The 16,228-nt window shown below is 33.3% G+C and overlaps 1 long non-coding RNA gene across 3 annotated transcripts; it reads right to left on the reverse strand.

Annotated features, from left to right (window-relative positions):
- Window positions 1–986: 986 nt before the first annotated feature.
- On the reverse strand, window positions 987–2,941 carry LOC112279391 (uncharacterized). 3 transcript variants are annotated; one of them, XR_002969003.3, is made up of 3 exons: window positions 2,694–2,941; window positions 2,220–2,363; window positions 987–1,956 (listed from the first exon to the last, which is right to left on the reverse strand). It is a non-coding gene; the product is annotated as an uncharacterized LOC112279391 (long non-coding RNA). The 3 variants fall into 3 exon arrangements; XR_016502353.1 differs by having other exon boundaries at window positions 987–2,063; XR_016502352.1 differs by having other exon boundaries at window positions 987–2,363.
- Window positions 2,942–16,228: the final 13,287 nt, after the last annotated feature.

The raw sequence follows: 16,228 nt of genomic DNA on the forward strand, positions 1-16,228 counted from the left end.
CTTTGATAAATATTAAACTAGATCATTTTCTCAACACACCATCCATCTTTCAATAATTATCTACTCACACTAATTCTCGACATTTTATTATAAATATGATATGCCATGACATAACTCTATTTAAAATGATATCTAATCCTCTTAATAAGTTTATAACTTTTTTTTCTCTAGTCCTTTATGTTTCCTAAATCAATCATTATACAAATGACACAAATTAAGTAATCAATGAATGAAAAGTCTACCCTATGCCAATGACTCAATAGACTCAAAATCTTCCTAACTAAACAAGTTTGAAGATGTTCTCACCATACTCCAACTTGAAGAACTCTTCCATCCTTTAAATCATTCAGATCAACTCCTATCTCACAATCCCATGGCACCTATCTCACAATCCGATGTCACACAAACCTAGCCAAGATACAATTGTGATATGATGTTCAATGCACCGCCATCTTCTTGCCAATCAGACTTCCGCTAGATTAACATCATAAGTTACAGTATCTACAGTATTCAATCTTCTTAAAAAAATCCTAAACCTCTTGATTGTTCACGCGCTTGCATAGGATACACCAAACATGAGCTTACGATCAACCCTATTATCTAGCTTCCGAGAATCACCTCGAGCACCATACTCGAAACACACAGAAAGCCATCATAACAATCTCGGAACCAAAAACAAATCCACATGACTACCTACCATCCACGGTTCCTCGCTCTCACGTTATTTGCATGTGGCACAAAGATGTCACGGTGTCATGTATTTAAGAGTAGATTTGAGCAATTCGAAGCGAGAAGAGAGCACACTGCAGCGAGGGTTTTGCTGCGAGAGGGCGAAGAGAAGTGTACAAGGGGACGCAGGGGGGCAAAGATATGTGGATTGCTTGAAACCCTAGACAGAATGAACGGAACACTAATGGGTTGTATAATCCAAGGGAGGAGAATGAGCCTACTAACAAACAACGGTGTACCAAAGACAAACATCCAAATTAAGTATAAATGAAGATAATTTATAATAGTTCAGGCAAATGTGAAATATATCATGACTAGATTCTTGACTGAACTAGTTCTAAAAATAAACCAGATTCTGTGATGTATAGTAACTGGTAAAACCAATCGAGATAACGGAATTTATGCAATAAAGGGAAAGTAACGTGGTTTCTCATCTTAGACGTCACCTTAGATTGTTGGAACAATCCTTCGCTTGTTGCTGAAGTTTAACAACACCAGTATTTCACAGTTCATCATTGCTTCTCTCATAAGTTGGTTGGGTAATCCAAGGTGCAAAGGAGCAGTTTACTACTTGAATTGTTGCCAAAAAGTTTCGTTCTAACTCCAATTTATCTGATTCTGGGGTCATCCAAAAGCAAAGATGGAGAGGCTCCAAGACGACGATTTCCACCTCAAGATTCAAAATTCACCAATGAATGCAAGAGACTAGTTCAAGCAAATCCGAGGTGACCCAATAATGAACCTACTAACAAACAATGGTGTACCTTACTGTATTCAGCACTACACACACACGAACACAGGGGTTACAATATCTACTCAACATTGGTATCAGAAGTAAGATAAAAAAAATAACAAAGGATTCACCCGGCTTCGGTGACCAACTGCATGAAATAGAAGATGGGGAGATAGAAGCGGAAAAAAACACAAGAAGAAAGTATAAAACAGAAAAAACTAGTATCCAGGATCGCCTTTCCTCGTTCTTCTGTCTATCACATGCTTGCCTAGGACGACGTTATCTGATAAGTGTCATTCCGAATTGGACTTGTTGTCGATGGTGAAAGACGTGGTCTTCCAGAACATGTTACAAGTCGTTCCTGTGTGATCCTTCTTGCTGTGATTGATCGGTGACATTGGAGAAATTTCTTATCTCGAGGCAACTGGTGGATTGACTCTGATAACAAGCCCGGTGAAGCTCGTCGGGAGGTTACCAAATCTGAGTACGATGTTCTTTTGACAGTTCAATCAAGAGCATTGTAAGTGTAATGTAATCTCCGACTAAAGTTCAGTATTACATGCAGTGGAAGAGCCCCAGGTCAAATCTTCTGTTGAGAACACTGAGTCATTCAAGATATATGACACAAACAGATTGAGAACATTTAGTCTTTCAAGACATATAACACAGAGAGATTGCAACTGTGAGTCAAAGAAAGCTCAATCCTCAAAATGGACTAAGAATCTTCGTAGATGAACAAGTTTGAAGATGTTCTCACCATATTCCAGGTTATAGAAGTCTTCCGTCCTATACATCATTCAGATCCGCTCCTACCTCGCAATTCGATTGCGTACAAGTCTAGCCAGGATACAATTGTGATATGCTGTTCAATGCCCCGTCATCTTCTTGTCATTCCTCATCCCTAAGCCGGAATCACAAAATTAACAAGCAGACAAACAAATACTGAGTACACATCAACGCAAGAATGCCAGACAGCCCAAGTCAATAGCAAAAGATTCGGACTTCCGCTAGATTAACATTATAACTTACAGTATCTACAATATTCAATCTTCTTAAAAAACCCAAAACCTCTTGATTGTTCACGCGCTCGCATAGGATACACCAAACATGAGCTTACGATCAACCCTATTGTCTGGCTTCCGGGCATCACATCGAGCACCACACTCGAAACATAGAAAGCCATCATAACAATCTCGGAACCAAAAAAAGAGAAAACCACAGGATTACCTACCATCCGCGGCTCCTTGCTCTCACGTTGTTTGCATGCATCATGTATGTATGCGCAGATTCGAGCAATTCGAAGCGATAGGAGAGCACACCACAGGATTTTGCAGCCAGAGGGCGAAGGGAAGTGATTAAGGGGTCGAAGGGGGTCGAGGATCTGTGGTGCACTTGAAACCCTGGACGCCTCGGATGAAAAGAACACTGATGGGTTGCATCATCCAAGGGATGATGATGAACCATCTAACAAACAATGGTTTGCCCAACTGCATTGAGCACGACACACACAATATCTAGTCAACATTGGTCTCAGAAGTAAGGTAAAAAAAAAAAAAAAAAAAAAAAAAAAAAACACAACAACAACAACAACAACAATAATAACAAAGGATTCGATTGACTTGGGTGATCAATTGCAAGTGATAGAATATGGTGACAGAGGAAGCGAAAAACAAACAAACAAAGTAGTATCCTCTACTGTAAATATGAATGTAACTTTGGAATTGCATCAAAAATACTTAGGATGTCATGTTACACTGTAACAAGTTAGAAGAATGGAAAGAACAGGGATTAGCATTCTAGTGATTCAAAGTTTGTTCAATGAATCACATCATGTAGGTGCAAAATGTAATCTCAATACAATCAAATTTTCATTTCTTTTACCATTTTTCTTTGAATAACACCCACTTTTTGATCATAGGTCGATCAAAAAAAGATGTGACATTATTTGTACTTTCTAAAAAAAAAATTGGATTAATGACCACATTAGATGGCCTCCATTAAGATGGTAGTATATCTTCTATGAGTATAGTCAATAATTTTTCACTTCTCAATCGTAGCCTTTTTGAGTGACTTACAGCCGATAGACACTATGGCCATGCTAGCTGAGCTTATACATAGACAGTACACCACATGACATGATTCTATAGTTTGGCAATTTGACACCAATTGGCCTAACCTACATCGTTGATTTTATGGCAGTATGAAAGAATGACCTCCTCCAGAAGAAGGCAATCCATTTCTAAAATTGTAAGGCCTATATCTTCTATATTCTACACCACATGACGCACCATTTCAAGAGTTGCAATATATTTGAGGAAATCATGGAGATGATAATAATGTCAAACATTGTTCATGTATATTCTATTATGATAATGAAGCTGATGAGAACTCATAAAATATTATTATATTGTCATATATTTAAGTCCAGTAGTAAACATACTTAACAGACACTAACATCAAGGTACATGAGAAGAGAGCATTCTTGAGTAATACTAATTAATCCCACATCACCTACTCAATGGCATCCACTCACATTTTGCAACCACAGTTGGTAACATCCTTGACATATTGCAATTAATACATCATCTCCTATTTTGCTAAGTCAGCATCCAACGATATAAACAAGACAAATAAACTAATTGAATATGAATTCTTCTATAATGGTATGAAGCTTTACAAACAAACACATTCACCAAGTAGATTAAAATCATAAATGTCTACAATAGATTGAAACATATTTCTTATGGAAATGGAGACTAAAATCTGTCATCTTCTTGCAATGGATTCGAAATGTTATTATATCTCGATCACCAACCTGAACATTGTAAATGGATAAGGAAGTCATATAGGTGCAATGTGTAAAATAATATCCCACAAATTCAAAACTTATGATTTCTAGCTATTGGAAGTAAGAATGACAATATCGACTTTGTAATAGCATCAAATGTATAACCATCGTAGTTGGTGACAACTTAGAGTGATATTATAGATCACAAAATAATCAATCAATGAACAATCAACCAAATGCAGGGCCTGAAGCTGACTGCAATCTTTTCCAACTTTCACAAGTCCTTCATTGCCTATTTTTTGACAATACTTGAGTATAAGCTCTTGAAATTCTCAGTGACAAAGTACATCAAGTTGGAAAGGAAAACTCTTTAGAAAAAAAATAACAAATCAAAGTGTCTACTAAACCATAAAACGTGACCAATAAGTGAAAAAGTTCCTTCATCAACTATAAAATATATCCTAAAAATATCAACAATTAATAATCATTGCTTCATTATAAATTAATGTAAGTCAGAACCTCAACATATGGCATGAAGAACTAAAAAATATTGCCATTTCATTATGCCATAGAAGAATTTTTTCCTACTGGCAAGAAGAGCCCACAACTTGAAGTCTTGCAGTTCCAATGTTATGACAGTAGTTTATTTCCAGTGCTTCAAGTTTGGGATAGCGCCCCGTATTGACAACTAAGCTAAGATCATCTATGTAGTACGAGTCACTTAATGTGACTTTTTTTAACTTTTTGCATCCTCTTCCAATAACCACTAAACTTTTGTAGATGGAAAATGTGTGAATCAATAAAGAATATTATGATTGCATAAATAGACCTTGTTTATGAGTGTAGATCGCTCTACACCTTTTTAAAAAAAAATTTAGGTTCTCACGTAGAAGTGGTATATTCACAAAAAATTTATGTATTTTTTGTTATAATTTGTAATTTTTATAAATTTAGAGATTCAATATTAGGGATGAGCAAACTTTTGTTTATAATGATATTGTCTAGAGGAAAACAAGGCGTGGAAGAAAGCGTCAATACATGACTCATCAAAAAAAAATTACATTAACTGTCAAAAAAAAAATGGTTGATGTATTCTATTAATTACGTAATAAACTGTATGAATAGGTGTCAAGGATACAAACTAGAAGAAAATACATAAATTCGTAGAATTTTTGTAAAAAAAAAAGTGACAAAATAGAAGAAAGTATATATATATTCAAGAAAGAACTAGAATGGCTATTGCCAAAGACTAAAAAACATAAGATTCTTGAAACTAGACTAAAAGCAAGAAAAGAATTGACAAGAGTGAAGAAGGCATCATTCTTGCCTCTATATATACTATTTAAGTAAAAACTATGTGGCAACATACTATAAGACCTCTAATATACGTCCAACTTATAAGATACATGTCTAATTTTTAAGGCAAGTTTCTTAGATGTGCGCCATATGTCCAACTTGTATTACAAATAGTCAACATGTTGACACATGGCCTCCTTGTTGGCCAATTTTTCAACCTATCAATTATTGAAGTAAGTTACTTAGTAAAAGATATTACCTTAGGTAAGTTGTTAGTAGTCAAAAGATAGCAAAGAATATAAGGAAGTTATTATAGTGGCTTCTAGGATTTGTAGGTGGTGACTAGGTTAAGAAAGAACCTAGGATTTAATTGAATTAAGTAGAAATGGATATAATGTCGATGGAAGTTGCCTCGTTGGTTGGCAACTACCACCTATAAGTAACAAGTGTATGAAATAAGAGATTTATCTTACTCCATACTCTCTTTTTGTGTGAAACCTTGCTGATGTTAAGAGTTGTGACTTCAAAGTACTTATTTTTCAATAGGTTATTGATCCACACACCTTTAGTTGTGAGTTTTGAAGTTCTTTAAAGTCTTATTGGTTTTAAAAATAGATCTTATGGTTGTTGCTGATGTTAGGATTTGATATCTTCTAAATCTCCTTTTGGATCTAGTTATTGATGTAGTTATGCTCTTACTTGTTGTTAAGTGCATTCATAATCTTGGAGGTTGTTAGATACCTTAGATTGATGTTTAAAGATACTTGTATTATGTTTCCTTGCTGAGTTTCATCATTGGTGCTCTAACTTTGTGCTTTGTGAGATTAGAAGTGATTTGTAAAAGAAGAGAGGTGATTAAAGAGAGTCAAAGCTTATTCAAGAGATTATTAGACTTGTGAGGAGTCTTATAAGTAAATTTGAGAGTGATTGAAGAGTGTAAATAATAGTTTATTCATTAAGAGAGCATTCTAGGTTTTTAAGATAGCAACATCTTCTTGTTGATTTTGAGAGTTCATTCTTCTCTTTTTTTGATTTTCTTTGATACACCCCTTTTTTAGACATGGCTGCAAGTGAGGGTGATGATTTGAGAGTAATTGAGAAGTTTAGAGGTGACAACTTCTACCATTGGAAGAAGAAAATGGAGCTCTTGTTGGCTTCATTAGATCTTTGGGACATTGTTGATGAAAGTGAACACCCTCCAAGTGACGATGCTGATGTAAAGATAAAGAATGAGTACAAATGATGTGAAAAAAAGGCTTTTGGCATGATTGCAATAAATCTTGATGATGCCAACTTTTCACATGTAATTGCTTGCACTAGACCAACAGAAGCATAGAAGACTCTTTGCAACATCTATGAGAGTAGAAACCTTGCCAATATTCTATGAATAAGAACGAAGTTCTTAACAATAAAGATGGAAGAAAGAGATGATCTCATGGCTCATGTCAACAAGGTAAAAGTACTTGTAAACCAACTAGCAGTTGTTGACACACCAGTTGATGATAGAGAAATTGTGTTGATATTACTCATGAGCCTTCCTGAGTCCTACAATTACTTCATTGTGGCATTGGAGTCCATCAATATGAAAGAGCTTACTATGAACTATGTCACATCAAGACTTGTCCATGAAGTAACTAAGAGAAAAGAAAAAGAGCATCAAAGTGAAGATTTGCCTCTATTCTCAAGACAAGACAAAGGTAGCTGTGAGCATAATTAAAAGCTCCAATGATTAGTTATAATTTTTTTTGTAATTTTTAACATATTTTTACTAATTTTAATGTTAATATAATTAATTAATAGATTCAAATTAGTTTTTTAGTTAATTATGACTTTAATCATATCTTTAAGTTGTTAATTAGATGGATACTTCTAATTAGTAGATTTATTGACTATTTTAAAATTCAAAAGAAAAAAATATTAAATTTAGAAGGTCTATGATTTTTTTTTTTGAATTACTTTAAATCTTTTTCTTAATAATAAAACTACAATTTTAGTAGAATTTTTCTTCTAATTCTTAGGAATTATATCTTAAATTAATCTACAATCTTAATTTTCAATCCAAAAGCTAATTTCTAATTTGACTATGGTTAGAAAGTCCCTTAAACCTAATTGTTCTATTTTCTTAATTAATTTTGAAGATTTTTAAGCTTAAATTTCATATTGTAATTTAATTGGATTAAAAATATAAAGTCTAATTGTTAAATTAATAATGATCTTAAAAAGATGGATACAAGCTAAATTTTGGGGGAGTTTCCTCTCATAGTAATTTTAATCACAACTTGAAGTTGAAAAAAAAGACAAATTGGAAAAAATCACAAATTCAAGGCCAATTTGTAATTGGATTTTGAATTTGCCAAGAGTTCATGCTTAAGGAAGTTTAAATTGAAGAATGGTGATTATGAAGGCTTTGATGACAAGAATCCTTGCTGATTTCCAAATAAGCTAATTAGAATTAGAATTGTAGTTAAAATTTACAACTAAATTAGCAAATTAATTGATTCTTATGATTTAAAATCCAGATTTGGACTTGTGAATAGTTGATCTTAGAATGAATATATGTTTTAAAGACATTGGTGGTGTTAGTTTCACCAAAAAGATGTTAGTTTTTGAGTTCTAGGCATTTCCAGTCTTAAAATCGGGTTTGAGCTGAGAATTATTGAAAACCTTTGATCTTGGTTAGAGATTTTCTGATTTTGATGGTGGAGATGTATCCACCACTTTTGAGCATCATTCCACTTGGTTAAGAGGGCTTGGGTGACTGAGCTCCCTCTCTCTCTCCATCTTCTTGTGGCAAAGCCATGGCAAAATGTTCCACCATCTTGTGAATGCAAATCTTCTTCTTAAACTTGTATGGCCTCAATTTTAACTCGCTCAGTCTATCTCTTTTTAATTTCTTTCAATGGAACTTTGTAAGCAGATTCTACTTATCCTTAACTTTGTAACAACATAAGGCACGCCTGATTTAAAGCTGTGACAAATTTTTGGCGAGTTTTCAAGGTCGCAGGGATCTATTGCCTTGGCAGTGTAGGAGTGTCAGTTTAAAAAATCTATAACTTGGTGACCTCTAACTCAACTTTGATGTAGATTGTTGAAATGAATGCATTCTAAAGTTTAATTTTCTAAAAAAAATTAAATCACTAATTTTCGATCTATATCAAAATTTTAATGAATTTTTAATTACAAAGAGCTCTTCTGCCTTAGCAATGTTGAACAATCAGCTTTGAAAAATTGTATCTTAATACTTACTTACATTTTTTTGCTCAAATTTGTTGGAAAAAAGAAATATACTAAGTATGGTTTTAGGAAAAATTATACTTGTCAATTTTAAACTATTAACTGATTTTTAAACTATTATTTGCTGCCCTCAACTTTACATACTCTAAGTAAGTTTTTTCTTCCCTAATCATCCTCTAATCACATCCCTTAGCACCTACATTGCTATATTATCAGTCATTTGTCTTATTACCATCAATTACTGTTACTTAATAATTTCAAAAAACTTTTATCTCACTTGGAAATTAATCTTAAATTCTTATCTTTCCATCCATTCTTACCTTTAAGAATAAAATATCAATAAATAAATAAAAATTAATCTGATCTTTTAATTTTTTCTTATTTCTTTTAATCTTAACCTTTTAAATTTAACTTTTAACCTTCAACTTTAAACTTTTACTTTTAACCTTCAACTTTTACTTTTGTTACTTTTAAAATTTTACTTAATTTTTAATTATTAATTCTAACTTAAATTTTAATTTATTTTATTTTATTTTATTTATTTTATTTTAATTTTTTAATCTTCCAACTTTCATCTTTTATCTTTATAAAAATCTTAACATCATGTTAGTGCTGAATTTGAATATTTAAGGCTGTTTATTACTGAATTTCTAATTTTAGATGAATTTTTGTCATAAAAACTTCATCCGTAGATAACTTCTTATATAGAACTCCGATTTACATGTTTAATACTACCTTGAAAAGCCTTAAACTAGCACTCTAGCATGGTATTCATTATTTTTATTTTATTTTATTTTAATTCATAATTTTTAGAGTTTAAGTTTGATAGAATAAGTCTTGGAAGGTACTTAACTAAATGAACTACAAATGCTAAAAATTAAATCATAAAAAAGTATAATTAACTTGTTGTATTGTTGGATTAATCTTAATTATTACTTCATTTTGGTTTTCTTATCTTATAGATGATTTGCATCTCTACATTAATTAGTATTGGGCTCTGATGTAAGTTATGATCTAATTAAATCAAATTTAAGTGAGGGGAGAAAAATTCACTCTTGGTAGCTATTTTTACTAATGTGATAGTTCAAAGAGCAACATGAGAAATTGCTATATTTGTGGAAAATCAAGTCTTTTTGCTAAAAATTGCTACAAAGCCAAGAAATGAGATAGAGAGAATGCAAACAATGCTTGTGATAACTTTGGTGAAGATGACTATGCTTTCATGGCAAGTGAAAGAGCCTCTATGGCTGCGATGTCTAAGTGGATTATAGATTCAGGTGCTATTAACCACATGATACTATATAAGTATTTATTTGACACTTATGAAGAAATTCCAACAACCAAAGTTTGGTTGAGAGACAATGGCATGGTACAAGCCATTAGAATTGGCTCAATTGTTGTGGAGATCATTGTGAAGGACCAAATCAAGAGGATCAGATTGAAGGAAGTCTTACATGTGTCAAAGATGAAAAAGAACCTCTTTTTGTTGAGCAAACTTATATCACATGGTTGTAAGTTTCAATTTGACATGAATGGATGCTTTGTGAAGATAATGGATGGACAACATGTTGCAAAAGGCCTTAGAGATGGAAATCTCTACTTCATTAATTGTAAGAAGGTGAATGGAGTTAAAGTGGCTGCATTTACTAATTTTTTACAAAACCAAGACAAGTTTGGAATATAGTATCAATGACTTAGTCATTTAAATGCCAAATGCATGAAGGAGCTTCAATCTATAGTAAGTGGCTTCGATCTTGGTCATTTCAGCCATAATGCCATGACACTTACTTGTAAAAGTTGTATATAAGGCAAACAATAAAGGAGTTCATTTCCAAATAGAGTTGTAACATGTGCAACCAAATTATTGGAGATTGTGCATTCTGATATTTGTGGATCAATGAAGACACCATCAATTCAAGGAGCAAGGTACTTTATCACATTCATTGATGATTTTTTAAGAAAAGTGTAGATTTACATCATTAAAGCTAAGAGTAAGTACTTTTCAAGGTTTAAGGAGTTTAAAGCTCTTGTAGAGAAATAATGTGAATGCAAGATCAAAGTATTGCTTACAAACAATAGAAGTGAATATATGTCAAAGCATTTTGATGAATTCTTAAAGTTTTAAGGTGTTGCAAGACGAACCTCTATTCTTTACATTCTACAACAAAATGGAGTTGTTGAAAGAGCAAATCACACCATTATGGAGATGGCAAGGAGTATGCTTCATGCACAATATCTTGAGCATGAGTATTGGACTGAAGCCATGGTTACTTCATTGTACACAAGGAATAAGTGCCCTATAAGTGCACTCACATCAATGACTCCATAAGAAGCTTAGAGTGGCAAGAAACCTTGTGTTTTACACATGAGGATCTTTGGATGCATTGCTTATGCAAAAGTACCAAATTACATGAGGTCCAAACTTAATGCAAAGAGTACAAAATGTATATTTGTTGGATATTGTGAAGGTATAAAGGCATACAAGCTAATGTTTTTAGAAACCAAGAAGAACATCAAAAGTCGTGATGTTGAGTTTTTGGAACATAAAAGTACTTTTGCGTACTTGGAGATGTGTCTAAGTGGGAGTAATGGTATGTTTGTGGACACATCATTAATTTCAGCAAAGAAAGAAGAAGAAGATGATGTTGATAATGAAGATGGAAGAAATGCAAATCAAGGTGAAGTGCCAAAGAAGGTAGACCATAGTATGCCTTCAATTTTTAGAATCAACAATAAATACAATGAAGATATTGATGATAATGATGATGATGAGGAATATCAACTTTTAAGTGAAAAAAGACAAGCTTTAAAGAAGAAGAAGCTTGAAAAAGAGCATGAAGTGCAAGAAGATGAAGCCTCTCCAAATGAAAGAAGATATCCTATGAGAGAAAGAAAACCATGTAGTGAATGGTGGATGGATCGTATTTTTCCTCAAATAAGTGAAGAACATGCCAATGTTGTTTTTTTTACTGATCCATTAAGTTTGTGTGATGCAATGAAGACTACGGATGCTAAGAAGTGGGAGAATGCTATGAAAGAAGAATACAAATCACTCATAGACAATGGAACATGGGAATTGACTCAACTTCCATGAAATCAATCTTCAACTGGTTGTAAGTGGGTGTTTAGAACCAAAAGCGATACAATGGGCAATATTATGAGATACAAGATTAGATTGATTGCCAAGGATACTTACAAGTTGTTGGAGTTGATTTCAATGAGACATTTACTCTTGAGGCTAAATTCACCACCATTAGAACCATTCTGGCAATTGGAGCAGCAATGGACTTAGAGATGCATCAAATGGATGTGAAGATGGCATTCTTAAATGAAAGCTTGAAAGAAGACATCTACATGGATCAACTTCAAGGATTTGTACAAGAAGGCAATGAACATCTTGTTTGTAAGTTGAAAAAAACTTTATATAGACTAAAGCAATCTCCAAGGGTATGGTGCCAATACATTGATACATTCTTTATAAATGAAGGATTTGTAAGGAGTGAGGTTGATCATTTTTTGTATGTGATGCAATCAAATGAGTTCATATTGATTGTCATCTTATATGTTGATGATCTAATTATCTTAATCAATACTATGAAGATGATGGATTGATTGAAGGCAAAGTTAGAAAGAGAGTATGAGATGAGTGATTTGGGAGAGCTTCACTATTATTTAGAAGTGGAGTTTGTAAGAGATCGTGCTAAGAAGACCATTACAATGAGCCAAAGTAAGTACATTGAAGATGTGTTAAAACGATTCAACATGGAGGAGTGTAAGCATATTGGAATACCTTTGGAGGCCAATTTGAAGTTGATGAAGCTCACGGATGAAGAATTTGATGAAGTTAAAGGTCAAATACAAGGAATTCCATACAAGGCAGTAGTGTGTTCACTAATGTATGCAATGGTTGGTACAAGGATGGAACTTGCATATGCAGTGAGTGTTATGAGCCAACACATATCAAAGGCTGGACCAATCTATTCGGTAACCATCAAAAGGATCATGAAGTACTTAAAAGACACTTTGAACTTCAAATTATGCCTCGGATGTGATAACATTACTTTACATGGTTATTATAATGCAGATTGGGTTGGAGACGCAAATGATAAAAGATCAACAATGGGATATATGTTCTTTGTTGGAATGGGAGTTATATCATGGAATTCCAAGAGACAACCAACAATTGCAAGGTCAACAATGGAGGCAAAGTACATGGTAGCAAGCCATAGTGCAATGGAGGCAATATGGCTAAGACAACTTTTGGAAGATATTGGAGATGTACAAATGGAAGCAACTCTAATGGAATGTGACAATCAAGGATGTCTTGCATTTGTAAAGAATTCCAAGTATCATTCAAGGATAAAACATATTGACATTCAACATCATTGCATAAGAAAGAAGATTGAAATGGGAGTGATTGATATGAAGTATTGTGCAATGGAAGACATGCTTGTTGATTTGTTGACAAAGGTATTAGTAAAAGATAGACACTACATATTGACAAAGGCATTAGAATTGAAAGCCCTTTGGCCAATAGCAAAGTGGGAGTGTTGAAGTAAGTTACTTAATAAAAGATATTACCTTATGTAAGTTGCTAGTGATCAAAAAGTAGCAAAGAGTATAACGAAGTTACTATGGTGGCTTATAGGATTTATAGGTGGCGACTAGGTTAAGAAAAAACCTAGGGTTTAGTTGAATGAAATAGAAATGGATATAACATTGATGGAAGTTATCTCGTTGGTTGACAACCACCACCAATAAATAACAAGTGTATAAAATAAGAGTTATCTTACTTCATACTCCCTTTTTGTGTATAACCTTGCTGATGCTGAGTGATGTAACTTCAAAGTGCTTGTTTTTCAATATCAATCACCTATAGACATATTTAAAGGCAAATTAGCCTCTATGAAACTTCTAAGAAGCTTTCCACAAGATATTATCATATTTATCTACTTTGACTTACTTCTAACTATTCTTATTATTTAGATAATTATCAAAGTAAATATATATATATATATATATATATATATATATATATATATATATATATATCGATAATAATAGGAAACTTGTTGATATGTAAATTTTTAAAAGTTGTATAAAACTAAGGTCTTTAATAAAGAACAATTATGGCCAACAACTTACAAAGCTTTGTTGCATACATTCACACATTGTAGTCGAAATATTTGTAATTATGTGTAACTATGGTCGATCACCAACACACCATCCATTTCAATACACTTGGAGTCCATGGTAAACTTCTTGAGCATGTTACAGTTGGTACCCATAACTTGTAGCCAAAAGCCAACCCAAACAAGGTAGTCAACTATCAAAATCAAACAACTTGCTTGAGAAGCATTTGTATCATCAACATGCAATCCAAGACTTAATACATCTGGACTTGTGTATACTCTACAATTCCAAGGTTGTGCCAAAGAGCTTATTAGTTGCAATGAACTAGGTTGAAAGAATAGGACATATACAGAAAATGATTTAGATGAAGAGTTGAATGACCATCAATACCACATTTGTTTTATGAGCACAAGCTATAATTTTAAGCGACTGAAGTAATTTTCCACAACCTTCAGCAATTCTTTTGTTATATTTTATTCCACAATCTTATTGTCAATTACAGAAGCTTAATGAGAATGAAAGACAAGCATTCATTGCAAGGCACTCTCAAGCTCAAGTATGTCCTGAAAAAGATGTAGATAGCATAGCATCACAGTCTATTGGACAACCAACTACTCAGATAGCTCTTAGTTCATTTCACAGTGCTGGTACTACAGCTGTAGAGGTACTTGAGGGAATACCTAGACTAAAATCTATTTTGAATTGTTCGTTCAAGCAATCAACATCGATTGTACGTATTACAAAGCATACAAGTCCTTCAGACTTTGTATATCTTACTATCCCTGATGTAATGTCATCGTATTATATAGAACACGATTTAGAGTCTTGGTGGTATGCAGTAGCAGAGAAGCATAACTTCTATACAGCTCCTACTAGTTACAACGAAGATGTTGTATTTAGAATGATCGTCGATAGTAAAAAGATGAAGGCTTATAAGATAAGCTTGAAGCTAATAAGAGATAGAATTGTTGAGTCAATGTATGAAAATAATATCATTCGTGTGCTTATCTCTCCAGAGTTTGAACATACTATAGACATAGTAGTACAACGTGCAGAAAAAAGCAGAGATGTAGAAATGTACGTATATGGTCTAGTTAAGTCTATAATATTTTCTATCCAAATTTGTGGCATCAAAGATATAGAACATGTACTCATCAACAACAATGAAGTAAAAACAAATGGTTCTAATTTAATGAGCACATTAAGACTTGACTTTGTAGACACTAAGCTTACCATCTCTGACTTAGCCATAGACGTTCTCAACTGTCTGAGAATAAAAGCCACAAGGAACGTATTAGTAAGAGAATTATCAAAGGTACTCAAAGGTGATGTACACTTTGATGACAAGCATATTAATCTGCTTGCAGATTTCATGACAAACAAAGGTAAGATGGTACATGTAAATATATTTGGAATGGTCGAAAGAGGTCACAGCTACCTTACTAGAGCATCTAATGAAAGGACAATAGTGGAGTTAGCTAGAGTTGCATGCAAGGGAGTAGGAGAACCAGTACAAAGTATATTTGATAGTATAATAATAGGTAGTAGAGCAAAAGTAGGAACATGTATTATTGATATACTTCATCACACTTAGTAATGTTATAATTTTTTTTTTTTTTATTACAAGATATGAATGTTAAGTGTACTTTAGACCTACTTTAATATTAGCTATGGATAGCTCTTGAGCTAACAACTTAAAGCTATAAGGTAAACGATGTTCCTTTATGTTCCTTCCGTTATAATTAATACATGGGTTACTAGAGCATATCGTACTACAATCATGGCATATTCATATCTCACACAAATCAGAAGTGTTCTTTAACTTCTTGAGAAGCATCGATGCGGCTCCATGTGCTATAGGACAGTCCTTCTCCATCTCTCTAAATTGCAGTCGTCCTTTTCTTGATCGTCCTTCAAGTGGTTGCTTTGTAAGACTTTGTATAATACCTTTTGATATCGAATGGGCTTTGTCTCTAGCTTGATGTCTAAGAGTGTGGTAGTAACATATACCAATTGTAACTTTTGCTTCTATAGGTAATCTTGTAGCACCATAGTACATCTTCTCTTTAGAGAATTTAGCTGTATTAGCTTCAAAGCTTCTATAAGCTTTGTTGAATGCTGTTGCGTCTATGCGACTGCTCTTTCTAGACTTCGGCTTTGAGGAAAGCATTGCGTCTCAAGCATTGTTTGAGTCTAGTATATAAATCTTATACATCACCATCTCTAGTAGGTGATTCATAGTTATCCTACTAGGTATTGCATGAGGATTGATTATAAGGCCAGGTGCTATCCCATCTTTGATAAATGGTAAATCT

The sequence above is a fragment of the Physcomitrium patens genome, chromosome 3 (assembly GCF_059467195.1).
Source record: "Physcomitrium patens ecotype Gransden chromosome 3, ASM5946719v1, whole genome shotgun sequence".
NCBI classification, from domain to species: Eukaryota; Viridiplantae; Streptophyta; class Bryopsida; order Funariales; family Funariaceae; genus Physcomitrium; species Physcomitrium patens.